This window comes from Talpa europaea, assembly GCF_964194135.1.
Source record: "Talpa europaea genome assembly, chromosome: 10".
In the NCBI taxonomy this organism is placed as follows: domain Eukaryota; kingdom Metazoa; phylum Chordata; class Mammalia; order Eulipotyphla; family Talpidae; genus Talpa; species Talpa europaea.
Window position 1 is genome coordinate 40,347,858 of NC_140077.1, and position 27,094 is coordinate 40,374,951.

The 27,094-nt window shown below is 34.3% G+C and overlaps 1 protein-coding gene across 2 annotated transcripts in view; it reads right to left on the bottom strand.

Annotated features, from left to right (window-relative positions):
* ADK (adenosine kinase) overlaps positions 1 to 27,094 on the bottom strand; it is a gene marked incomplete at both ends in the record, with an annotated part of 417,072 nt that overhangs the window by 289,963 nt on the left and 100,015 nt on the right. The window lies entirely within an intron of this gene.

The window sequence follows — 27,094 nt, forward strand, 5'->3', positions numbered from 1 at the left end:
ATTAACCACTCAAATAAAGAGAAGGTAAAAATAAAAACTCATATATATTGTTTTTAAGTAATGCACATTTTCTTACATTAATTTTCAATCTCTAGCATCCTTACATATATTTTATTAGCCTTAAAAGTTTTAGATATCACAAAGACTAATACTTTGTAATTTAAAGTATCAGGAAATACTGAGTTGTATGAATCCAGGAAGTTGCTTGATGACACAATTTCTTTTTTTAAAAATTTATTTATGCATATAAAAACTGGGGTACAGGCCAGAGGTGTGGGGAGGTGAGAGGATTCACCAGAGACAGAGTGGGGAGCAGAACAAGCAGATCTACCAAAATACACTGCTGAGGGGAGCAGCGGGCGAGACAGGAGTGGTCCGCTGCACCATGTGGATCACCTCCCTGGCCAGGGATCAAACTACTATTGCAGTGCTTGCTGAAAGCTTCATAGTGCTGCATCTTAACCCCTTGCACCACCAGGGAGGCTCCACAATTTCTATATCTGCCAAATAAAGGCCCAGAGAAAGATGATCTACAGCTTTGATGCTTCATTATTTTGGCATATGATATAAGCTGTAGAATATCTCACCAGGAAAACTTACATATTCACTACACATGAAACTTCATAGAATATGAATCAAGTAGGGTCTCCTCTGGTTGCACAGGTGGTTGAGCCTGTGCTGTGAAGCTGTCTGCAGCCTCTGCAGTGCTGGTTTGATCCTGGCCAGCCGGCCAGCGGGCGAGGGTCCCACATGGCACAGCAGACCTCTCCTGTCGTGCCCGCTGCTCACCTCAGCAGTGTATTTTGTCAGTCTGCCTGTTCTGTTCCCCACTGTCTGGTGAATCCTCTCACCCTCCCGTGCATCTTGCCTGTACCCCGGTTTTTGTATGTATGAATAAATAAATAAATCTTTAAAAAAAAAAAAGAGGAATCAAGTACTCCTACTACCCACAGTCAAGGGACAATGGATATGGATTCAAATAAGTCTTAAATTAGATGACATTTATTAATCTAGATCACAAATCAGTATCGCCTACTACATGCCTCTGTTAGATTGCTATAGTAGATTTCTAAGGACAGGTATGTATTATTTTCAACCTTTGGTGGGACAAAAAGGATAAACACATACGAAAAAGTAGAGAAAATTAGAAAATATCAAGTTACCAGAAAATAAAATGTATGCTATGTACACAATAAGTGCTCGGGGAGGTAGGTCAAAGAGAGAAATTGATTTTTCAAGGAAGATCTCAGACGTGGAAAGTATTTTCCAAACTTTAAGAACTTTAAGTATATGTATATTTTCATGCAAATGAAAAATTTCATAGAATGTCAAAATATAAAAAAGGAGATACTATAAAAAGGAAAGATGGTTAGATTGGGATATGGAAAATGGAGTTGTAGCCACTCCTATATCTCCAATTATCTTGGAATCCCATCTATAAATTCCTGAGATGCCAATGAATGCAACAGTAAGCCTGTGGAACTTTGAAAGCAATATCTGTAAGCCACTAATAATGCTAATGTAATAACTATAGGAAAAAAAATTGCCAAAGCACATAGGTACAGGTGCAGATAGATGGGTAGTTGTGATAGTTTTGGGAATGTTATCTTCTAATTACTTTCAGAACCAGGTATTAGGTCAGAGTGATCTTAGACAATGAAGTAGATGGGAAAGTGAATCGACAATGTAAATACAGTGATCAATAGCTAGACTCATATAAAGGTCCATCTATTTTCAAAAGCCAATTCCTTCAAAGGAAATAAAAGAAAAAGAGAATAAGGAATAAAAAAGGAGAGAAAAAACTAAAGAATAGAAAACTTTAATATGTAATCTTTTTGGTTATCAAATACTACTTCAAATTAAAAAAAGTTCATATGAATGAAACCATCTGTTATTTATATTTCTCCTTCTGTTTATTTCACTTAGTATAGTCCCCTGTGGGAACATCCACGATGTCAAAAATGGCAAGAGTTCATCTTTTTTAACAGCTGAATAGTATTCCCTTGTATGTATATACCACATCTTCCTAATCTACTCATCTATCATTGGGCACTTAGGATGCTTCCATAATTTAGCCATTGCAAACAATACTACACTGAAAATAGAAGAGCATCTATCCCTTCAAAATAGAGCTTTTGCATTCTTTAGATCAATACTAAGGAGCAGAACTGCTGTACTGTACCTACTTTTAACATTATGAGAAACCTCCATATTGTTATCCATAGGGATTGGACTTCAATTAAAAAAAAAAAATCAGATGTGAACAAAATAAAGGAAATGATCCATAGAAAACAGAGGCTAGATTTCATGATTATCCCCTATATTTAGCACCAATCATTCATATATTTAAAAAACCCAACTTATAAATAAGAATTCCCAACAGCAAAATGCCCACAAAGCCAACTAAATATCTAGTTTTCCACTTTCACAGAAGTCACTCCCTTTTCCCAGTGTTGGGCACAGGGAAGAAAAATTGCTCAGCATACCTCAGAGGATAGGAAGATCTCAAACTGCTTTCCTAACATGACCACAGCATGGAAACAAACATCAACAATTTTGAACATTTCATTAAGAAAGATATATGAGGGGTTACACAAGTAAAATATTTACAGTTAAACTAAAAAATTTTAATTTCCTTAAGAAAGCATTCATAACTGCCAAGTGGGGGGTTTGATGAAGTTCTTTCCTAACTTTCTCATCTAAACAAATAATAAATGAAAAGGCATCAGTAATTCTGAACAGGTTATACTTATTAAGACCAAATGTTAATAGAATAACAGAGAGGAAAAATCCATAGGCAAATTGTTAGATTCAATGCTTTGAAATCTTTTACCACAAATGTTTAGTGGGGCTGAAAAAATTCACTTAAATGTCAGTTTGATAAAAGCCAAAAGAACATTTCCCACATGTGTTTACATTTAAGAATATTTTAAAAAGACAGAAAAAGTAAGTCATTCAAAACTAAGGTTAAGCTAGTAGTTCATAAGGATTGTAATTTAAAGTTATTTCTCTAACCTCTAATTTTATTTTCTTTGATAAGAAAGCAGTTCTAAGCATGTGTTCATAAGTCCCTATTCAAATCTAAATGTTTAAAGGTTTAATTATTCCCACTTAGAACTCCAGAGATGAATGATGGTATTTGCATGTGAGATAAATAAATACAGTGTTAAAAATACTCAGTATATAAGTATAGATGATTAAAAGAAAATGAATTCTTTCTAAATTCAGTGCATCATGTGCATTAGGTTTCTACCCATTATAAAAACACAACAAAACTTCACTAAACCATTTTACAATTTTCATTAAATACTACTGTTGTTTGACATTTGTTTTAAACCATACAACAAAAAGTCACAGGTAAGGAAGAGAAATATTACATGACAATGGTTCTCAAAACGAGATGTAGTGGCCGGTAAACTTAGAGTGCCATCCATATGTCCACAGGCAGTCCCAAAACACAAAGCATACTTTCTCCTCTATCCGTTTGGCTTCAGCTATTATTTTTATCACAGAATCCATGATTTATAAAAATTATCTCAGTTTTCTTAATCATCAAAAACTTCTCAAAATACATAAAACCAATAAGGACAGAAAGCATTCAAATAATTAATGACTTTTTTTTTTAAAAAAAGATCACTCATCAGAAACATTCATCCAAGCATTTAAATCAAAACATAATAGGGAATGTCTGGTTCTGGGTAACAGTAGGACAAGGCTAGTATTCTTAAGGACAATAACTAGGAAAATCTTATAAATTATAAATCATCAAAGATATCAAAGAGTTTTGAAAGCAACAAAGACTGAATGAATATATTTCCAAGCAGGTGAGAACTGCTCAAAGGACAGGTCAAAACTGGCAGTTGTTTGTTCACTGTATCTGAATTTTAAGTCAGTAACATGTAGGTAGGAAGACAAAATTTCATATTTTAGGGCCTCAAACATACATATGATTGAGCCCATTATACATTTGCTGAAATCTGAAACTGAATGATATGCAAAGAGGTACCAAAATTACCTGAAAGCACAACGTTCTCCCAGTCTAGTAGTGTTTCAAAGCACTGACAGGCAAGGCAAAAAGAAACTAAAACATAATCAGCTAGAAATGAAAGACCTATGAGGAATAGAGAATTAAAAACCAATAATAATAGGGCCTCCCCTGGTGGCGCAGCAGTTGAGCGCTGGGCTGCGAAGCTACCCGCAGCCTCGGCAGTGCCGGTTCGATCCCTGGCCGCCAGCAAGGGTCCCACATGGTGCACAGACCTCTCCTGTTGTGCCCGCTGCTCCCCTCAGCAGTGTATTTCGTCAGTCTGCCTGCTCTGTTCCCTGCTCTTGCTCTGGTTAATTCTCTCACCCTCCCGCACTTCTGACTGTACCCAGTGCTTGCATAAATAAATAAACAAACCAATAAATAAATAAATAAATCTTAAAAAAAAAAAAAACCTAATAATAATATACAGACATTTTTGCCTGGTTACATGTGAAGCTGAAAATCCAGACTTTGGATTTAGCAGAATACTGGAATGAGGTGGGAGGCATGAGGGTAAAATGTAAGACTTTCAGTCATTAATAGTTAGTGATAAAACTGGAAATGCATAAATTGTGGATAAAAGGTCAGTTTTCTACTTGAAATATCTTGTCAAATGTTGAAGGTGGGTCAGTCAGGTCAATAAGGAATTGAGGGCCTCCCCGGTGGCGCAGCAGCTGAGCGCTGGGTTGCGAAGCTGCCTGCAGCATCTGCAGTACCTGTTCGATCCCCGGCTGCTCCCTGGCCACTGGAGGAGGGTCCCACATGGCGCGCAGACCTCTCCTGCCACCCGCTGCTCCCCTCAGCAGTGTACTTCAGTCTGCCTGCTCTGCTCCCCGCTCTGGCTCTGGTGAATTCTCTCACCCTCCTGCGCTTCTGACTGTACCCAGTGCTTGTATAAATAAATAAAAAAAAAAATCTTAAAAAAAAAATAAGGAATTGAGTTGGAAACCTCTGAGTGCAGGTACTCTTGTTCTGGTGGATTATTTCACAACCAATGAGACAAAAACCCAATGGTCTCAATTAAAAATCCTAGAAGGTCAAGATCAGTAAGGGAGGCAAACAAGAAAGGCTGAATTTATCAAAACTGATAATCAAATTTGACTAGCTTAAGTCTTGATTTTAGTAAGGTCATTAGTCCTCCTGTCACTCCATATCAACCCCTTAGAGAAAAAAGGCAACAAAGGTAAAAGACATAATCTGACTGATTTACAGTTCTTCTATAAACAATGTCTACCAAACAATAAACAACCAATAATTATGCAAAGGGGCAAATAATTTGACTAAAAACTAAAAGGAAAAATCAACAGAAAAAGTTGCACAAATATGGAAATAAAGGAACTTCAAAAAAAGTATAATATTTGCAAGGAAATGAAGGAAAGAATACATAAACTAGAGGAGACAATGGAAAAGTTCAGAGAATTACAGTTAATTTGAAAAATATTATCTAGAAGTGAATAATTTCATATAGAATTTAAGAATTCACTGGCCAAATTAAAAAACAATAACAACAAAAAACAGGCTATTCACTTTGTATCTTACTAATACAGCTCCAGATGTGATTTCACAATCTGACTGATTGTGTGACAGAACTGAGAAAATAAAGCCCCAATTCTCTGGCTAGGGAACCCAAAAGAAGTTGGGGAACCACAAGGTACTAGAACTCTTACAACATCTGGAAAAAATGAAGCAAAAAATAAAGTATATAAAGAAGACCAAATGACAATTCAATAATTGAAAGTTTAAAACTCACTAGATGGTTTCAACAGCAAAATGTTTGAGAAGACAGAAATAAGCGTCAGTATATTTCAAGATCAATAAAAATGTTCCAGTCTGAACAACAGGGAAAAATGATTTGTAAAAAAATGAACAAACTCAGACACCTATGGACAATACTAAAAGACCTAATATTTATGTCATCAGATAACATAAATGCAGTGTAGATTTTTTTTGTAGAAATAACGGCATAAAACTTCCCTTATTTGATTAAAGACGGACTTCTACAGTTCAGAAATCCCAAACAGGAAAAAAACTCAAAGAAATGCATGATAAGACACATGGGAAAAACCTAGAGAATGAAACTGGGTAGAAATCAATATCTAAGAAGAAAAGATACAAGTAGAGAAGAAGGGGAATTCCCACCACAAAAACAAAGAGCCAATAGACATTGAGATTTCAAGAAGGAAGGAATAATCAGCAAAGCCAAATTTCTTATTATGAACATGTACACCAAATTTTGTCAATTATTAAAATATGATTTCATATTACAAGTCATCAAGATAGGTATTATTCTTTAATGATTAAAAGCAAAGTCTCTGCCCAGAGTAGATACAAAGACATAAACCCAATTTACCTCAATAAACATAATTTGGTAAGTAATTACATAAATAAATAAATAAGCAAAGCCTCTGGTGTCAGACAGACTGCCTTTAATTTCATGTTCATATAATTGTCTGACATGGGACAAGTAATATAAATTTTCTCAGATTAGGTTTCCTCATTTGTAAAACATAGCATTAAAGACTGCATCTGTTTTTACATTCCACAATACTCAAGTATTGACAGATACTGGACGTGTATATGGAAAAAAAAGAAACATGAATAAATGGGTAGATGGAGGAACAAAAAGTGGAAGGATGAGAGTCCTCTTGCTGCTGCTGTTTAGATTTTAAGAAAGTGCAACTACCAATCTGTACTCATTTGAACAAAATTAAATTTTTCTTCAATGTGTTAAAAGATTTTGACATTGATTTGGATTTTGCCTACATCACAGATACTCACTAGACATTAGAAAATCAGGCAAAAGATCTAAGAGAAAATGGAGACAAAGAACATTATTATACAAGAGAAAATGAACTATAAGATAAATTTTTAGTTAACACATGTTTTTACATGATTAAAAAAACAAATTAAATTATTTCTTAACAACTGAGATCAAAAAGGGAGCTGCTACTTGTTTCCCTATAACACTCAAGATGAGGAAAAATTATGTGTGTGTATGTGCATGTGTGCATGTACATAGTGCACTACTTCACTTTCATTTCATTTATTAATTCTTATCTTTCTTCCAATTAATATAAAACATTTCCACTCTGTTGTGAGGGTTATGCCAGTGCCTTGAACACAGTAAGCACTCCATAAATGTTACCAACTATTTTTATATTTGTGGAGGAATAACTTAGTTGCTGCTTTGGCAGAGAATATTAATTAGGCTATCCTCTAAAAAAAGAACTAAATGATTGACATCTTTAAAATTTTAAATTCAATCTTCTCAACATTTTAGAAAACACTTGATGCCAAATATTCTCAGTCCCTACTTTACTAAGCATGAAGAATAAAATCTATGCAATAAATAATCTATGAAGGAATAAAATCAATGCATCTAACAGATACCAATCTATTGCACAGATTCTATTTATTTAAACAATTACCCAATGTCACAACTATACAAACACTAATCTCATAACAATGTTGATTCAAAAGCACCTATGACACACAATATAATTTCTTACATTACTATTAATGCAATTCTCCTTTTGATGTTACTTTTTAAAGTAAGGACTTTAAAAATGTATCAGTATAGAGTTTTATTTTATGCATGTCTTTGCAACAAAAGACATTAAAACCAATATGAAAGTGTTTAGATACTGAGGAGATGTTTTGTTTGATCTTCCTAATACTACAAACAGAGATTCCAATAAAGAAAACCACAAGTTTGCTGAAGTTTAAAACATCTGGGGAGTATCTTAAGATATTCATTCTTAAGAGCTCCAAGTTAAAGAACAGCCTGAAGGGTAGATGATAAATTTGCTCTAAAAGTGGAAGTGTGTTTTTAATCCGATTGAATATAAACAGACTTTAGAAAAAGAAAAAAGAAACTATAATTTGGAAGCCAAGAGACAAAAACGCTCTATGAAAGAAAAGTTTGAAACACGAAGACAAAATGAAAAATACACAGAACTTAGTTATATTGAAATCATGAGAATATAATGATTTTACTGAGATACTAGCACACAGAAGGCAAACTGCCAATAAAGCTTTGTAATTACAAACTGAAGAATATTGGGAAATGGGCTCAGTTTCCAAACTTTTTGTGTGAAAAATATTTCTGCAGCTATAAATTTTCCTGATATAAAAATACTGAGAAATATTTTAAAAATTTAATATATATCTTTCTTTTGTATAAAGTCAATATTAATGCAAAATTTGTTTCATGAAAAAAAATACTTGCCAAAACATACAATATAGAATGTAGTGAGGCATGACACATAAGATCATTCAACTCATTTAATTTTAAAATAATTTAAAATAAAACTGCATGTGAAACGTATTTATTTGAATAAAGTATTGATATTGTTTTTTTTAAATAACCAACAGTGACTCAATATAATGTAGAGCTTATAATTTACTGGTGAATCTCTTTCCTAGGATTTCAAATATTTAAATTGTATCATGTAGCCAAATAAATGTTTCCAAATTTGAATATTTTTAGTGTTTTCTAAATGCAAGAACTCTAAAATGAGAATAATCAATTTAGTTCATAACTGGCTTCTAATTAGACATAAAATTATTCTTTCAAGGAAGGGAAGGGAATTAGAAAGCTTTCTCTGAAAAAGACCAAGTAGTAAATATTAGTCTTTATGGGTAATGAGAAAAACTTAAGGATATTATAATTCAGGTAATTGTAAAGAGAAGAAATTAAAAAAAAATTTTTTTTTGCTGATAAAATAAAAAAATTGTAACTGAGTAATTCTCTTTTTTTTCGTAATTCATTATACTAATGAGAATGTGATTCCTATTTGAGGAATAACATTTCATTTAATGGTGCTCAAAGTTATTGTCCCCTATCATCAAAAACGATAGCAAATGTTCATCTGTTCATATTGTTCTATAATAAGATTTTACATATTTCAACTTTGAAAATATCTTTTCAAAAAAATAAATACTGGCAAATACTAACAGCAAGCCTATGATTTTAATTGAGCACATTCATTGCCTAGAAGGCATTTATAGAATTCTGTAACTGGGATCTCTTGATACTCATCCTTTTGCATTTCACTACATCGTAGATTAATCACTTCCAACTCCAGGTTAGGTGGAATCTCCGCAATTATACTGCTAGAGGATTTTGAAATCAGTAAGTTTCTTTCATATTTCCATCAAGATCTAAAAAAAAATACTGCTGGGACTGTAGTTCTAGCCTGGAAAATATATCTGCTACAAACATTTATAGAAATGGAGACATCACTTCTTGTTTTAACTTCTGACAGAATGAGATGTATTTAAAGTAGCTTGACATTCCTTGGGATTCAAACCACATTAGTCATTGTGAAATCCTACCATAGACTAAGTTTCACAAGTAAGTGCTGCTTTGCCTGGCAATTAGGGAACAATACAAAAATATTTTAAAAAGTAAAAGGTAATTTTCAAAACCCCTACATCCAAGAAAGTAGTTAAAGATGCTTCTGTCTAAAAAATTTTAAGTCTTGACTAGGAATTCCAATACTGCTTTAATCAAACGGATAGGTGGCAGAGCAAGACACATAGCTCAAATTTCTGACAAATTATGGAAATAGCTCTTCTTGAAATCTAATGAAGTTTACTATTTACACTAGTTGTCCAATAATAAAGGACAGATTTGAGTATATTCCACAATTTTCTAACTACAATAATGAAGTGATTAACTCTAGACGCTAAAAACTTCACATTTTCAGGAACTCCTTGAGTCTAACAAACCCTTTTTCTGTTCACACATATTTTTATGACTACCAGTTGTAACACATCTTAAAAGTCTCCACTTCAGATTATAATAGTGTTGTTTTCACTTCTTTGAAAACATCCTTGCTTGTCTACATTATTCCACACAGACTTTTCTTGAAGGTTAGTTAATTATTCAGTTACTGAAAGTCAGCATTATTTCTTTGAATAAACATATATGAGAGCAATGGCAGTAAATATCTGCTGACTCATCAAAATCTATGGAAAACCAATCAAAAGCATTATCTTCTTTAATTGACTATTGATGTCACTACCAATGTCCTCAATTCTTAGAGCAACTATTGTTGCCAAAAGGCTAATAACAAAGCCTTAAATTTATTTTATCTGAACATTTTTCTTAGGCTACTATAATAAAATATGGTGTAATTAACTCACCTTTGGTAAATGGCTCTTTGCCTGACTAACAAATGAGCCACATCAAACCTTACTTTAAGTTCAGCTGTATTTTCACTGCTCTGTGTATGTGTATATGTGTGTAAAAATTCTTCTGTGATGAGATATTTAAAATGTTCTAATTTTTATGAGATTTGATTTCCTGTGAGTTTGGAATATTGTTAAGAGTTTTAGCCCAATAATGGCAATGTATAATTGTATTCTTCTAATAAAACACAATAAACCCAATATTTTAATATCTAATCTAATAAAATGATCCATGATCCACAACCCCTTAAAACTATGAGACCTAAAGATCCTTTTTATCTCCATTTTTTGTTTTGACATGAAATAGGCAGAAGTAATAAAAAGAAATAAACAAAGTTTTAATGACACAGTAACAAATGTGGCCCTTGAAATACTGGTGAATTATAATTGCATCAATGAAATGTGTAGTGTGCCAGGAATAAGTGTGAAGCATTGAGAATGCCACATCAAATCTCTGCTGCAATGACTCAATTTTGCCACAGTGTGGGAAAACAGTCATAGATAATACACAAATGAATAAACCTGAGAATCTTCCAATAAACACTGAGATTTAAATTTTGTATAATTTTGATATCATAAAATAGTACACCCCAATCATTTAAAAATATAAATCCCTAGCTATAGGCCATATAAAACAGGTGATGGGCCAGGTCTGGCCCACAGATTACAGTTAGTCAACCACTGCTTGAAAGAAGTCACTTATTAACTTGGGCTCAGTTTACTTTTCTCTAACATGGAAACAAAATAATGACTGTTGTACTATCTACCACAGAAGCCTATGAAAAAGATCATCAAAGATAATATATGTGAACAGATTCTATTTCACATTCACAAAATAATGATTATACAATGCCAGGCAGTGTGTAGCACATAATGAGAGACTAACATAGTTAATATCCTTTATTTTCCATGAGTTTACAATATAAATGAGAAACTACAATGTAAACAAAAGAAGTACTGAATATCCTGTGTTAATTACCAGATGTAGTCAATCCAACTCCATAAACATAATAAACAATTATTAAGCATTTACCATGCCAAATATACAGGCATTTCAGAATTCCACTAGGCACACACACAAAACACAAAAACTGCACCCTGACACATTTTAAATAAAGTGCTTGTTTCAGCAATCAAGTTTTTCAAGAGTTTACTCTAGCACCTATAGTCTGTCTTTTTATTCTCTAGAATAAATATTTAGGTTGTGTCCAGTTCTTTTCTTTTTACAGGTAAAACAGGAACAAATACCCTTCATATACATACAGTTCAAAAATCAAAGGACATCTGAAAATTTAATAAGTCACATAAATTGTTCCGTCAAAGAGACTTTGGTACTTTATATCCCCACGGTATTATGAAACTGACTATTCTCTATATCTCTGCCCATTCTATATAATGCAAGAATTAGCAATAACAGGTTTATTATGAATTCCTCTAATAAGAGAGGATGAACATCCTTTATATGTGTAGGTAGGTACCATTAATAATAACTTTTCCATCTAGCATCTGTTCATTACAATATGTAATTGCTTCTTACAGATTTTTATCCCTCCACATATTAAAGTAATAGAACTCTGACGTAATCGACAATTATTTTTATCATCTCTTAAATTGTCTTCTCACTCCACACAAACTTTTTTTGATATATATAAAAAACATTTTTATATGGTTAAGCATTATGGGTAATTCTACCAAGTATCTAAGTAAGAAATAACACCAACCACAGGTAAAATCCAGATAGTTAAAAAAAGAGATGAATGCCAAAAAAAAGTATCTACAGTCAAATAAAGAACATCTATTAACGAAGATACTATTAAAAGTAAAGACTCAAGTGTCAGAATCAGAGAAGACATTTGCCAAACAAAATTAGTCATAACCTGAATATAAAGAGAATACTTATGAATCAGTCAAGATAGCATTAAGTACCCAACAAAAAAATGGGAAGAACAGAAACAAGCAACTCACAAAAAATTCCCCCAAAATACACATCCAAATTGTCAATAAACAAGAAAATGCTTGATTTCATTCGCAGTCATCATTAAAAAAACAAAACTATAATGAAATGCCACTATTCACCCATCAGTATGTCTAAAAAACAATTTGCTAAGACTTAAAATACAAGTGTAACAACTGGAACTCTTAGTCCTTATGATGGAAATACTCTAGAAGTCCTTTTTTCAATAACTAGTGAAGTTTAAGACAAGCATAACCATTGACCTAGCTAGTATTTTCATTCCTGCATACAATGTGTGTGTCCAACAGAAATGTGTGCACATGAACACCGAAAGTAACACACAAGAATGTTTATTATGAGCATTATTTCTAACAGAGCCAAACTAGAAACAACACAAATACCTGCTAACAGTACAAAATGAAAGTCATTTGAGGTAGATTTAAACAGTGGAAGAAGACAGAAAAGAAATGAACATTACTACATGGAAAAACAACGTGGATAAAGCACACAGAGTGAGCTAGAGAGAAAAAATACACACTACAATTCCATTTAAAGTACAAAAACAGCAAAGCTAATCTCTAGTGTTTTAAGTCAGGATAGTGGATACCTTTGGAGGAGGAGAGAGGCCAGGGTTTCTTCTGGGATGTTGGCCAATTCTATTTCTAGAACTGGAAGGTGGTTAAACTAGCATGTTTACTTTGAGGTAATTATTTCAACTGTACACTTAAAATTTGCATACTTTTCTGTGGGTGTTATACTTTAATTCATTAAAAGTTAATAAAAGAAGAATGAAAGTTTGATTCTACTAATGCATTTTCAGCACCTATGAAAATACTGAAAAAAAAATTTCTCCAACAATCTATTAATAAAGTATACAGGTTTATGTTCAATCAAAATATTAAATCACACAGTCAAACAGGGTAAGTTTAACATAAAGAATTGCTGCCTCTGATACAGGAGTAATTAAAAGATGTAAGAAAACACCATACAGTACTCGAAGGCTGACTCCAGGGCACCCAAGGGGAAAAAACTTATAAAGAACCCCTCACACATCATTTGAGTAGGTATGGTTTAGCCGCTAGATAGCACAGGTGAGGGCTTAGCTAGCCTGGAATTGCTAAGCAAACAACAGAAACACTCTTGAAAACAAGCAGTTAAGGGATGCCTAATAAATCATATTTAATAGATTTTTCTAATTCTGAACTATCCTTTCATTTTGGAATAAAAACCACTAGCCTGTTTACATATGACTGTATTCTGTTTGTGTTGCTATTAATTTGTCATTTGTGGATCTTTGTGTATAAAAAAAGCATAAAAACACTAAGTATTAATTCTGTAATAATCATCAAGTAAATGTCCTTGTTTCTAATTGTTTTCAGTTCGTATTTTCTCAATTTTATAAAAAATACAATCATTTCACTTACAAATAATAATTCCTTTGTTTCACCACTTCCATACCTTACTTTTACCAGAATGTGGTAATATGACTTAAGTTTTTAAAAAGTTCACCTGTCTTCTGTGCTGGGAATATAATGATGGCCACAAAGGTAGTAGAAGAGAAATCAGTGAAAAGAGGCTAGTGCAATAATTTAGGCAAAGGATGATGGTGGCACAAAATGGGGACAGGTGACTATATTGGTATAGACAGTTAAGAAGTTACTAGAGTCAAGATAAATATTACAAAAGTGGTCAGGCAGGATTTATGGATTAGTTACATGCTGTGAGAAAAAGAAAAATCAGGAATACTCTAAGATTTTTCATCTCACCAACCATAAAGTTGTCATCAAGTAAAAGAGAGAAGGCAGCAGTTAGAAAAGGCTTTGGAGGAAAGACAGGCATTCAGTTTTGCATATAAGATTTTGCATTTAGGATAGCAAAAAAAAAAAGGCAAATTAAGTGGTGAAAGAACAATCAATCAATTTCCCAAACATGACTGAATCTCCAATATTCCATAAAGACCTAAATTTAAGAACTAAAACTAATCATTATAATCAAAATTATAACAAAATACTATCTCAAATTCATTAGATGGCTACTATTAAAAAAAGACAAAAACAAAAAATAATTATTGGCAAGTATATGGGGAAATTGAAAGCTCTGGGCACTGTCAGTAGGAATGTAAAATGGTACAGTCACTGTGAAAAATAGTGTAAAGGCTCCTCAAAGCAGAACTACCATATAATCCTGCAATTCCACATCTGGGTATATACCCAAAGAATGGGTAGCAAGTTCTCAGAGAGACATCTACATCTTATTCATAGCAGTATTATTCACAATAGCTAAAAATGGAAGCAACTGAAGTGTTCACTGATGGATGAATGGATAGACAAAATGTAGGATACTTACAAGGAATATTATTCAGTATTAAAAAAGGAAGAAAATTCTGACATATGCTGTAACACAGATGAAACTTAAGCATATTATGCTAAGTCAGTCACAAAAAAGACAAATACTGTATAATTCTACTTGCTGGGTATTTACAATAGTCAAAAATCACCGAGACCAAAAATAGAATGGTGATTTCCTGGATAGGTGGAAGGAAATACTATTTAATAAATACAAAGATTCAGTTTTACAAGATGAAAGAGTAAAGAGATAAATGCTGTAAGGGTTGTACAATGTTATTAATTTATTTATCACTATTGAACTATATACTTAAAAATGGTTAAGATAGTAAATTTTATTATATGTATTTTACCACAATAAAAATTTTGAGGCAAAAATTAAGCAAATGTAATGCAAATATAATTTTTAAGAAAGTCAGTATTTCAATAATCACACTTTCCCCAGTTACTGACAATTGTGATTAAGATTTGGCCACTAATGTACATCCTGTATATAAAAGAATTTAATAGTATTTATGGTGACTTCTCATTTGTCTCAAGTTGATAACAATCTGTACAATGCTTTGGTAGAAAATGCTTTCTTTTTCTTACATGTGATATCAGGATAATTTTTTTTTGTCTTTAGCAGCAGAAGACAATAATGAGTAAAATTCATCCATATCTTTTAGCATATACTTTACATATGGGTAATAAAATGTATTACAAAGCATTTTCCCATTTTAAGTTTGTTATTTGACAGTAAATCTTCCACAGAGTTTAACTTATTATTATTATTTGCTACAGACTCTTCCTAAAAGCAAGAGGCAGCCCATTTTCTCCAGATGACTCATTAACTAAAGGCACAGTAGAATGAAGTGTTCCAATTTGAAATACCAACAGCTAAATATAACCTCTTCCACAACATCAGGAAATTCAGTGTCTCTCTCTAGTCTATAAGAGCAATCTTAAGAGGTCACCTTAATAACACATTTAGCACATCATGTGATCAGCAAGAAGGAAAACCTGGAACAATATACAACTTTTTACAAAAACATTAAACAATAAAAGGAAAAAACTTTGCAAATCACACATAAATCTCATTCTTTATGTAAAACATATCTTTCATAAAAGCATTTAGAATCTTATGAGTACTGGTCACAAATGCTAAAATTTGTTCAGTGTTCCTAGTATAAATGAAAAACTTTTTCACAGCCAACTAAACGTATGAGAATGCCAGACTTCTGAAATTACTCTATTGAGGGAAAATAGTGATATACATAATAAATTTTACAAAAATATTAAACCAAGTTATTTCTTCTGTATCTTTATCTTGCATATAAAACAAAATGCATGAAATTACTAGTTAATCAACAGTACTGACAGGTTTTCAAATGCACAAGAAGAAACGAGCACAAGAACATTACAAACACAGTAAATCAAAGTAAAAAGAGAAAATAGTACAGAGGCAGTCTGACCAATTAAAGATAACTCTCAGAGTCAGACGAATGAAAGAATTAAAGAAATACCTGACAGTTTCTGAATGCTTAGGTTTGGTCATCCCTTAAGCCTAATAAACCTCTGTGTGTGTGTGTATGTGTGTGTGTTTGTAATTATGTTTTGTGTGTGTGTGCGCAAGCATAAGTTTTGACCAAAAAAACAATGAGACTTCAGGCAAACAAGTCTACAGTGAAGTTTTGAAAGTTTACTTTTGTATAGTATGGTCACTTTTTTTTGAAAACCACAATATTGATTTACATAATCTCTAATAATTAAATGTTGATCTCAGTGCAGGAGAATGAAAACTGGATGTACACAAGCTGTTTAAACTCAAGAGATTCAACTACATGGGCAAGTCCTAGAACTTGCAATATGCAAAATCTCCCAGGAGTAGGAATATATAACTGGGTTGTTGGGTATTCAGTTGAGATTTGACAAATGAAAAGGTCTTAATGTCCACAGTTGGCCAAGGGAATTAAAGAAGACATTTCAATAAAAACCTGAGAAAATTTAAGAAGCAGCTTGCACAAATATTTATTCAACAACTATAAAGACCTACGGATTCTGTCCTTAATTACTACATATTATTATTGGTTACATGTTTTCTCTCAAAATTATATAACCACTCTCCCAAGCTGATTATAACCTAAGAAATCACTCCTTCCAAAGACTTTTTACACCGCAAAGTTGCTGATTCCCTACCCCAAACAGTCTTCAGTTCTACTTCTTTCTCCTTCAATCTCACTGCCACATTTCAAGGCTTCAGTTCTTATCTGAGCTATTGCAACAGTTTTATGAATGTAAAAAGGCATACCTGTATACAATTTAATTAACTCTCCTATTTAAAATCATTCTCATCACTTACTAAAAATTTAACAGGTATACATACAATGCAACCTGGTTATCTTCATCCTCAATTCCCCAACTCATGCACTATGCTTCAGTCATATTAAGGTGTTCCCATGAAACGCTTTCTCATGTCTTTGAGAATCTTTTGCAAAGACTCTGCACAACTATAACCATGCTACACACACATACATTCAAACCTGTCAACCCCTTTTTTTGTCTAACCTCATACTTGTCTTTATATTCTCAGCTTAAGGTATCATCCACTCTGGGAAGCTGACCTTAACTGTTAATCTTCTAATCTTATTCTAGATATCCCTTATGCTCTCAGAGGTGCTTACTGAAGTATCTGTAACACTTATCACTTGCTTTTTAAATTACTAGATACGTAAGTAGTCAATTCACTAAAACTCAAATTGCTTAGCTGCACAGTGACTATTATTATCTACAATGAAGAACTATTTTAAGAATAAGAGCATGATTGTGGTAACAAATCACAAAGTAATGCACACAATTAAACTGACCCAAGTATAAAAATTAGCAGAATCAAAAGCGAGAGTACTGAAAGTAATAGTAAGGCGCATTTGAAATAATTGACCATGCTACTCAGGATGGATAAAGAGCAATATGAAAATAGGAAGGGGGCCTCCCTGGTAGTACAAGGGGTTAAGACGCAACCTATAAAGCTATCCACAGCCACTGCAGCACAAGTTCAATCCCCAGTCAGAGGGCTGACCCACATGGTGCAGCAGACCTCTCCAGGCTCGTCTGCTGCTCCCTTCAGCAGTATATTTCAGCCAGTCTGTCTGTTCTATTTCCTACTCTGTCTCTGGTGAATCCTCTCACCCCCACCCCCGCATCTCTCTGGTCTGTACCCCATTTCTTGTATGCATAAATAAATCTTTAAAAAAAAGAAAATAGGAAGGGGTTCGATTTGAGATTGCTCAAATGGAACATCAATAAAGATAGCTATAACAAGAATTTAAGTACATTTGATAACTGGAACTGTTATCAACATGGAACTAAAAAAATTAGAAAATAAAATATTTGTAAAATAGGTACCAAAATTTTCAAAGACTGTGAAGGGGTCTAAAATGGTAACATAGATAAAAATTCTAAAAGCTGAGCTTCTAAAAGCTGGTGGCATAGGGGTTAAGTCTTGGGGCTATCAAGCTATTGTGAACTACTGTGGACACAGTTCATTCCCAGGCCAGAGAACTAACCCATGTGGCACAACAGACCTCTCCTGTCTAGCCTGCTGCTCCCCTCAGCAGTGTATTTCAGTCAACCTGCCTGTTCTGCTCCCCACTCTGTCTCTGGTAAATCCTGTCACTCATGCACTTCTGGTCTCTACCTCCAGTTCTTGCATGCATAAATAAATAAGAATAAATCTTCCAAAATGAAAAATAAACAGCTTTAAAAAAAAATTTTAGGGGCCTCCCTGATGGCACAAGGGGTTAACTCTCACAAGGGGTTAATGAAGCTAATAGCTTCATTTTTCAGCAGGAGTTCGATCCCCCGCCAGGGAGCTAATTCACATGGCTCAGCAGACCTCTCCTGTCTTGCCAGATGCTTCTCCTCAGCAGTGTATTCAGCCTATCTGCCTGTTCTGCTCCTCACTCTGTCTCTGGTGAATCCACTCACCACCCACCCTTCACCTCTGGTCTATACCCCAGTTCTTGGATGCATAAATAAAATAAATCTTTAGCGCAAAAAAAAAAAAAAATCTAAAAGTTTCTACCTTTCCTTAGTATCATCTATTGTTTTTCTTATTGATTGAACAAGAAATTAAGCCATCTTCTGCTTCCTTTTAAATTATCACTATCTTCCAGAACAAGTCCCTAATTATTTTCTGCTTATTTTTTTTCTATAGACACTTGACAGTTTGTCTTAGCCAGAAGAGTACATTCTGTATCTTATTACTTTTATATGTAAAATAAAACTAACAGCAAAAAAAAAAAAAAAGATCAGATTTTACACTAAACAGTGCTCATGTAATAATCTTATGCTACAAGATATCAGTGAACAATTAATCATTCAACAGGTTCTGGTAAAAGAATGACTTATTGAAAACAAGAAAAAAACCTTCATGAATACATTTGATATAACCATGAAAGCTACTATGAGAATGCACATTTTGTGGGAAACTTCAGCTATTTTCATCATCATACTATATCCATGGCTACTCTTATTACTATGTACAGCTTTAAAAATCAACAAAACAATTTCTTATTAAGGTGGTTAAATCCAACAAAGGAATGAAACTAAATCTTACAATCCTTGCAAGCTTAAGGGAATTACTATAATTTATGGGTATTCATAATATTTCAGTACATTTTAAATGATCCAACTACAGCGTCTTTTCATAAGTACATTGGTATCACCATGCAATATTAATCCATATGCTCAAATCTCTTTCACAGTTTACAGGAACAAAGCAGTTTTGATTCACAAACAATGCCCTGCAGTCAAATACGCTCATGAGGTATTAATTTACAACTTCATCTGTGATCAGTTAAACTGCATGTGAAATCTTAAACATCCTTAAAGAGCTCACCACAAATAGTTCAATAACAGATTTTTTGGTAACATTACTTTAACAAAAAACATGTAAGATTAAATTCTATTGTAAAATAAAACCAAATGCCACTTGCTTTTAAGGATAAGCCACTAACAAAACAATCTTTTAAACTGTCACCTTTTGCATCTAAAATATTAATTAAAAATGTAATGCCAGTATCAAAAGCATATGCTTCAAAAGCTTTGGCAAGATAAGTTACGCAAAATAAGAAAATCAATTTCATGAAGAAAATGTACATATTTCAACAAATAAGAAATATCTTTCTTTTTTAAAAGATTTATTTATTTATTCATACAAGCACTGGGTACAGTCAGAAGCGCGGGAGGGTGAGAGAATTCACCAGAGCCAGAGCAGGGAGCAGAACAGGCAGACTGATGAAATACACTGCTGAGGGGAGCAGCGGGTGCGGCAGGAGAGGTCTGTCACGCCATGTGGGACCCTCACAGGTGGCCGGGGATTGAACCAGTGCTGCAGAGGCTGCAGGCAGCTTCGCAGCCCAGCACTCAACCGCTGCGCCACCAGGGGAGGCCCAAATAAGAAATATCTTTAATCAGTCCTAAAAAGATGACACAGATCAGAACTCCAAAAGTCGAATTTATTAAAATGTTGGGTCAACCTGAATCATATCAAAATAAAATATTAAAGCTATCAGTTTTCCTAAATAACTAAAATGTCAGATTCATACCAGTTACGGGCAAAGACAATAAAAGAACATGATACAAATTTCCAATTCAGTTTATTTTAGTGAAAAACAATCACTAACTTCTCAAAAACCTGCAGTTTATTGAGCTTTAAAATTTATGTAATCTGAATGTTAGACCATTTACTTCAAGCTTTTTTTTGTTTGTTTTTAGCTAGCTACTTTAGTAAAAGCTATTTTAGTCAGTTTTCAAAGCAAATCAGAGGAATTGTCATCTCACATAAAAAGTCCAGATGTACAGGGCCTCCCTGGTGGTGCATAGTCTCAACACTGTGACGCTATCAGCAGCCACTGCAGCATGAGTTTCCCTAGCCAGAGAGCTAATTCACATGACACAGCAGACCTCTCCTGTATCACCTGCTGCTCCCCTTAGCAGTGTATTTCAGTCAACCTGCCTGTTCCGCTCCCCACTCTGTCTCTGGTGAATCCTGTCTCTCTCTCTCTCACACACACACACACACCCCCTAGACCTCTGGCCTACACCCCGGCTCTTATATGCATAAATAAATCTTTAAAAAAAATACATGCAGTACACAAGGATACCTAATGTCCTAAAATGAAAGGAAGGAAAGAATGGCCAAATGCTAATGAAAAGAAACATGCTTAACTGTAATTATCAGATAAATTTATAATAAAAGGTATTGATTAGAATAGAAAGGGCCAGTACATATGATTTTTTGAAGTTCAATCTACTGTGAATATGTAAGTAACATTAAAAGTATGTACACTTAACAAAACAATCTCAAAATAAGGAGAGGGCCTCCCCAGTGGCACAGCGGTTGAGTGCTGGGTTGCGAAGCTGCCCGCGACCTCCACGGCGGTGGTTCAATCCCCTGCTGCTCCCCGGCCACCGGAGGAGGGTCCCACATGGCGCGCAGACCTCTCCTGCCGCCCGCTACTCCCCTCAGCAGTGTGCTTTGGTCCTTCTGCCTGCTCTGCTCCCTGCTCTGGCTCTGGTGAATTCTCTCACCCTCCCGCACTTCTGACTGTACCCAGTGCATGTATAAACAAACAAACAAACAAATAAATAAATAAATAGTGGCTGTCTCTTGTTTAAAAAAAAATAAAATAAAATAAGGAGAAATAAATAAAGCTGGAAAAAGGAACAGACAAATCTAGTATTACAGTAGATTTCTACATACTGACTTCCATTTTTGGCCAGACAAGCATATAAACAAGAAATTATATGCAAGAAATAACATTAACTGAGATTATGAATTGCTCATTTAATGATATATGAAATACATAAAATAACTTTTATCCAACAATAAGAAAAATGTATGTTCTTGTCATGTATATATCAACATTAAAAACTAATATACAATGCAAAACAAATTTCAAAAATATCTAGACAGTTAAGGCATAGTTATCACATGGAAATTGTTCTCTAATGACAATGTGTAATTAAATTTTTAAAAGTCCATTATTTCATTTTTAAAACAATTCCCAGATAATTAAGAAGTCAGAAAGAAACCTTAAGATAAGTTTCAAATACTTAGAAATTAATGGCAATTAAGACTATTCTCTCAAAATCTGGATGATACAACATAGAAGATGTTTTAAGAAAAGTGTATGGCCTTCATTACAAATCTTAGAAAACAAATTTAAAAATGCTGTAAATGACTGAGCTAAATGTTCATATTAAGGTATTAGGACTGGAACAACAGATAAACCCAAAGAAAGTAAAAGGAAAGAAAGAAGAGGAAAAGTCAATAAAAAAGAAAACAAAGGTACAATAAGTAAAGATCAATTTAAACACACATACACACACACACACATACACAACCCTATAGATACAGCAGAGATTAAACATCTGTGGCCAGAAAGAAAGGTCACCAAGATGATGACAGAAGAGATTCCTTACTTTGCTCCCAAGAGGATCATTTAACAGCTCACCAGTGGGATATTACACTGAGAGAGTCCCATGGCTTGGGGTGATATTGAAGTGCCCCTGGACATCAGAGACCAACTGCAAAGAAGACAAAGGGAGGGGGACTCATCCCTCACTGAACATGAGATGGGTAGAGAGAAACACCTAGAGGTTGTGGTTTAGAGCTAGGGACACAGAATGCAGGCTACTGGCTCACTCAGGACCCTGGGAATGGGAGAGCAGAAACTTTGAAGAGGGACACATTCTTGAAAGGGAAAAATGATTATATAGGAAGGAGCTGGGGTCCCTACAAAGACCTAGTCATCCAGTGAGGAAAAGATCAAAGTACTTGAGAGTATAGGCCCACTCCCCAATTTCTCAGGGCTATTAATGACCTTATGAAACACACTGACAGGGCACAGACTGCAGAGTCTCAGATCTGGAATCCAGAGAGGAGTGATATCAGTGGTATCACAAATATGAGCCAACCCTTCTCCATCCACCCAGTACATCAGTCCCAGTACATACAACCACTAGATTCCTCCATGATTCTCACCCACTCCGCTGACTCAGAAATAGCAAAAACAGGTCTTAGCACCTATGGAAGCCTGCAAAGCCTAGGGGGAAAAAAATCAAATCCCTGCCACCACTAATAGAAAAAGGAAAAGCAGTTCAACTCCCCAAGTTATTGCTATAGACTTTAAAAAAAAAAAAAATTGGTGAATATAAAGAAACACAACAAAAAAACAGACAAGACTAAACCAAAACAAACTCTAGAAATCTGACAGCAGAATTGAGGCTACCAGAGCAAAGGTCCCCACCCAGCACAATAGACTATGGTAGAGGATTACTGGTGATGAGCATGGTACAGTAACATACATCTGAAGAGGTGTGAACCTATATTTCTAAATTACATACTGTGTTGTAAGCCAATTTTACTTTAATAAAAACTTATACAATAAAATAAAAATGATAACATACGAAAAAAAAGGCCCATAGTAAACAGTAAGCAATCAAAGAGACCCAAGTCTTATAACTTCAAACAACTGAATTCAGCCAACAACTTGAATGATATTGAAAATAATCATCCCTAAAACTCCCTGAAATGTATATAAATCTACCAACATTTTGATTTCGGCTTTGTGAAACCTGTAGCCAAAACCAGTAGAATGAGACACATTGCAGACACTTCAAATCCAAGTAACTAGGAGGTAATAAATAGCAGTTGTTTAAGTTGCTACATTCATGGCAACTTGTACAGCAACAACAGAAAACTAATACAACAGAAAACTAATACACTTTCATTGATAGCAAAGTGCTGCTCTCTAGTCACTACCATTCCAGGATCTTATCACTCCCCTTGCTACTAAAGAGTCTAGTTTTACTACAATGAGATACCATCTTACACCAGTGAGAATGGCACATATTAAAAAAACTAGCAACAACAAATGTTGGTGAGGATGTGGAGAAAAAGGAACTGTCCTACACTGCTGGTGGGAGTGCAAACTGGTCCAACCACTATGGAAAGTTGTGTGGCGATTCCCCAACCTGCTAAAGATGGAGCTGCCATATGATCCAGCAATTCCACTCCTAGATATTTACCCAGAGGACACAGAATAATTAATTCAAAAGGGCACCCGCACCCCTATGTTTATAGCAGCACTATTTTCAATAGCTAAGCTATGGAAACAACCCAAATGCCCAAAAATAGATGACTGGATCAAGAAGATGTGGTACATATACACCATGGAATATGACTCGGCAATCAAAAAAGATAAATGCAATTTGCAGCAACATGGATGGAGCTGGAAGGGATCATGCTCAGCGAAATAAGACAGAAAGAAAAAGAAATATGCCAGACAGTCTCACTCATAGCAGGAATTTAGAAAACCTAAATAAGGGACCAGGAAAAAGACTAATTACAATAAAATAAAAATCAAGCAACATAAACCAGACACACACTACGGGGGGGGGGTGGGGGGGGAGGAGGGAGTAGGATCAAAACAGGGGTGGGGATGGGAATTGTATAGGGACTATAACCAAGATGAAAATGCATACAATGTGCAAAAATGAAAAATGATGTAAAAAAATACATAAAATTAAAAAAAATAATTGAAGAGTCTAGTTTTATAAAAGCATCTTCTACCATCACACCCCATCTATATAAACAGTCATTCTTCAGGCTTTTCTATGATGCCAGTGTTCCATCATCACACCTCCTTATTACATTACTGATAAACAGGGTGTCATTCAGGTCTTACACAGCAGATCCAGTCTAGCATGCTTACCTCTCTGAGCCTTCCGGGCCCCTTGCTCCATTGTCTACCATGCAGCCCTGACATCTATACTTCATTTAATATGGAATACTTTTTCCAAGCTTCCATAAGCCATTGCAGCAGCATATTAGAAACTGCTCCAGTGCTCTTAGCCAGGGTAAAAATTGCTGTCATTACAGAATGCCTCATATCAACAAAGCTTTGGTTTAGATGTTGATCAAAAATATTCAGTTTGACCCTCAATCCAAAAAAAAATCAAAAGTCTTTCCTTCTAAAGTCCTAGAAGAGTAAGTCCTATAGTTTTCAATCCATCTTTAAGAATATGGTGAAAACTGTAGAACTTATTAGACTAATGCATATTCACAGAAAACGTTTGCATAGAATTTTATAAAATATTCAAGGACAACATGAATCCTAGATACCTCCCTGTTGCCATCTGGATTCTCTAAAAACACATACTTAGAGAGTCTGTGTACAAGGTTTTTTGTTGGTTTTTTTTTTTTTTTTTTTTTTTTTTTTTTATTAAAGATCAACCCCTGTAAAAGGGATGGGGAAAGTAGAATTGCATAGAGAAAGAAGTCAAACTATAATACAGAGCTCACAATGTCTTAGGCAACCTGCCAGGGATATATGGCTGGGATTTTATATCTCTGTCCTACCCAGCTACCAGACTAGTGCAGCCTGGGCAGAGGGAGACCTTAGGCAAGGAGCCTCTCTGTAGTGGAGGGGGCCCTTTTAGAGATGACAGCTAAAGGCTATCTGATTATTTTCCTCCCTACAGCTAAGCTGCAATTCTTCCTTGATGGAAGATCTGGGCTGTACAACTTTATGTTTACCACACTCACTTGGGAATCCATTTCATCTATTCTGAAAATACTCCTCTCTTCTAATTTACCCCATTTTCTTCATTTCCAAGTCTAAAATACCAGCATGCTTGCTTAAGGCAAAAGCCCAATCACTTATATCAGAAAGACTCTTCATATGAAGACCTCACAAGAGGTATACCATGACAGACAGAAGTTGAGTAAGTTCCACTCAGCATAATAGAAAGCCTACTGACCTACAGGTCTGCCTGTTCTGCTCCCCACGCTGTCTCTGGTAAATCCTCTCACCCCCCGCACCTCTGGCCTACACCCCAGTTCTTGTATGCAAAAATAAATAAAAATAAATCTTTAAAAAAAGACAGATGACAAATAGGCAGAAAAATCATTTCAGATGGGATAAGTTCAAACATGAACTGTGAACTGAAAAAGGACCAAAAGAACTACAAGGAAAAGCAATCCAACAAGTTCCCAAAGTCACAATGAAAGCACCTGTTGAAGAAACAAAGCAAAGATTAGTGTCACTGAAGCACTGTGAGCAAGAGTACTCTTAGATGAGGCAAGAATTCTTCTCACACCTTCAATGTCAGGATCAATTATCCATCCTCCTACTTAATCTGTTGTTTATTTCTACAAACTTTATAAATGCTTGCTTCTGAGAGCTGATAAACAATTTCAGATCTTGCAAGTAAGCAGTAGTGCTTCCCATCATTTGTTCCATTCCCCTTACATTACAAAATGATTAAATCTACACTTTCATAGAAATTTAGGAGAAATAAGGAATTTAAAAGTATTCTCAAATCCCTTACTAGGGAAATTAATTTTATATGTAACATTCAGTAATGCAAAAGATATTAGCAACTCTTCCCCTTTATGTAAATTTTTATGTATATTTTGACTGAGTCACATTAAAGACAGTAAACAAATCATCTACACATCATAACATAAGTAAATTCTGAATAACTAAGGTTTCACTACATGTTAAATCTATGCAAATAATTGAATGCTAACAAATTTGTAGTGTACTTAGTTTCTACTCAGGAAAAACAAGTATTTACTGGACTTATTGGAAAAACATTTCAGCTAGTATGATAATGGGAAGTGGCTATGTCATAGCAAATAATTATAATTTTGATAAATACTAATGACAATAAAAAAACAAGTGATATATTTAAAACAAAATTGCCTTAAAATATACATGAGTAAAAATGTAAAAAACAGAAATACTTTTCATCTCTAAATATGAATACAAATGGCTAAAGTGCTTAATCATCAGTGTTACAACTAAAATTTGCAATATTAAAAATGCCAAATTACTGCAAAATACAAATAACCAAGGTCTGTCCTGTTTTCATACTTCACATGATCATTTGCCAATTTGGAGGTATCAAAAACTCCCAAAACTTGAGACTAGGGTGAATCTTATATTAAGAAAAATTCTCAATATACAAACGTCTATTAAAAAGTAGGTTAACTCCTATTTGTTCATTAATGCAGTGTGTCCAGTCGCTACAGTCTTGTCAAGTAGACCACATTGCTACATTATAGTCCTAATCGACTGACACATGTGTTCTATTTGACTTCTTTCTCTAAAATTTCCTTTTCTCTATACTAGAAATTGATCATGAGATAATTTCTCTTTTTAAGCATATCTGCACAAGTGTCATAAGAAACTTGCTAACAGCTATGGTATCCACAATTGCTACTTTACCACTTACTTGGATATCACATAGATTTAAAGGGCCTTAACCCCAACAAAACTATCTTCGGCTGTGATAAGTTTGATCAGCAGCACCAACACAATGTTTTAGCCTTTATTCTTAATATCTTGGCCTTTTAACATAATATCAATAAATATCTGATAATTAACATGTTGCTCTAAATTTGAAAAAATTTCTACCTAAGTCTCTTACTGACTACTTTCAATTGTATAGGCTAAGGAATTGACATTAAAATCATTTGTGTTTTACAATGTTATTCTTCCACAACTGTACAACAAAGTT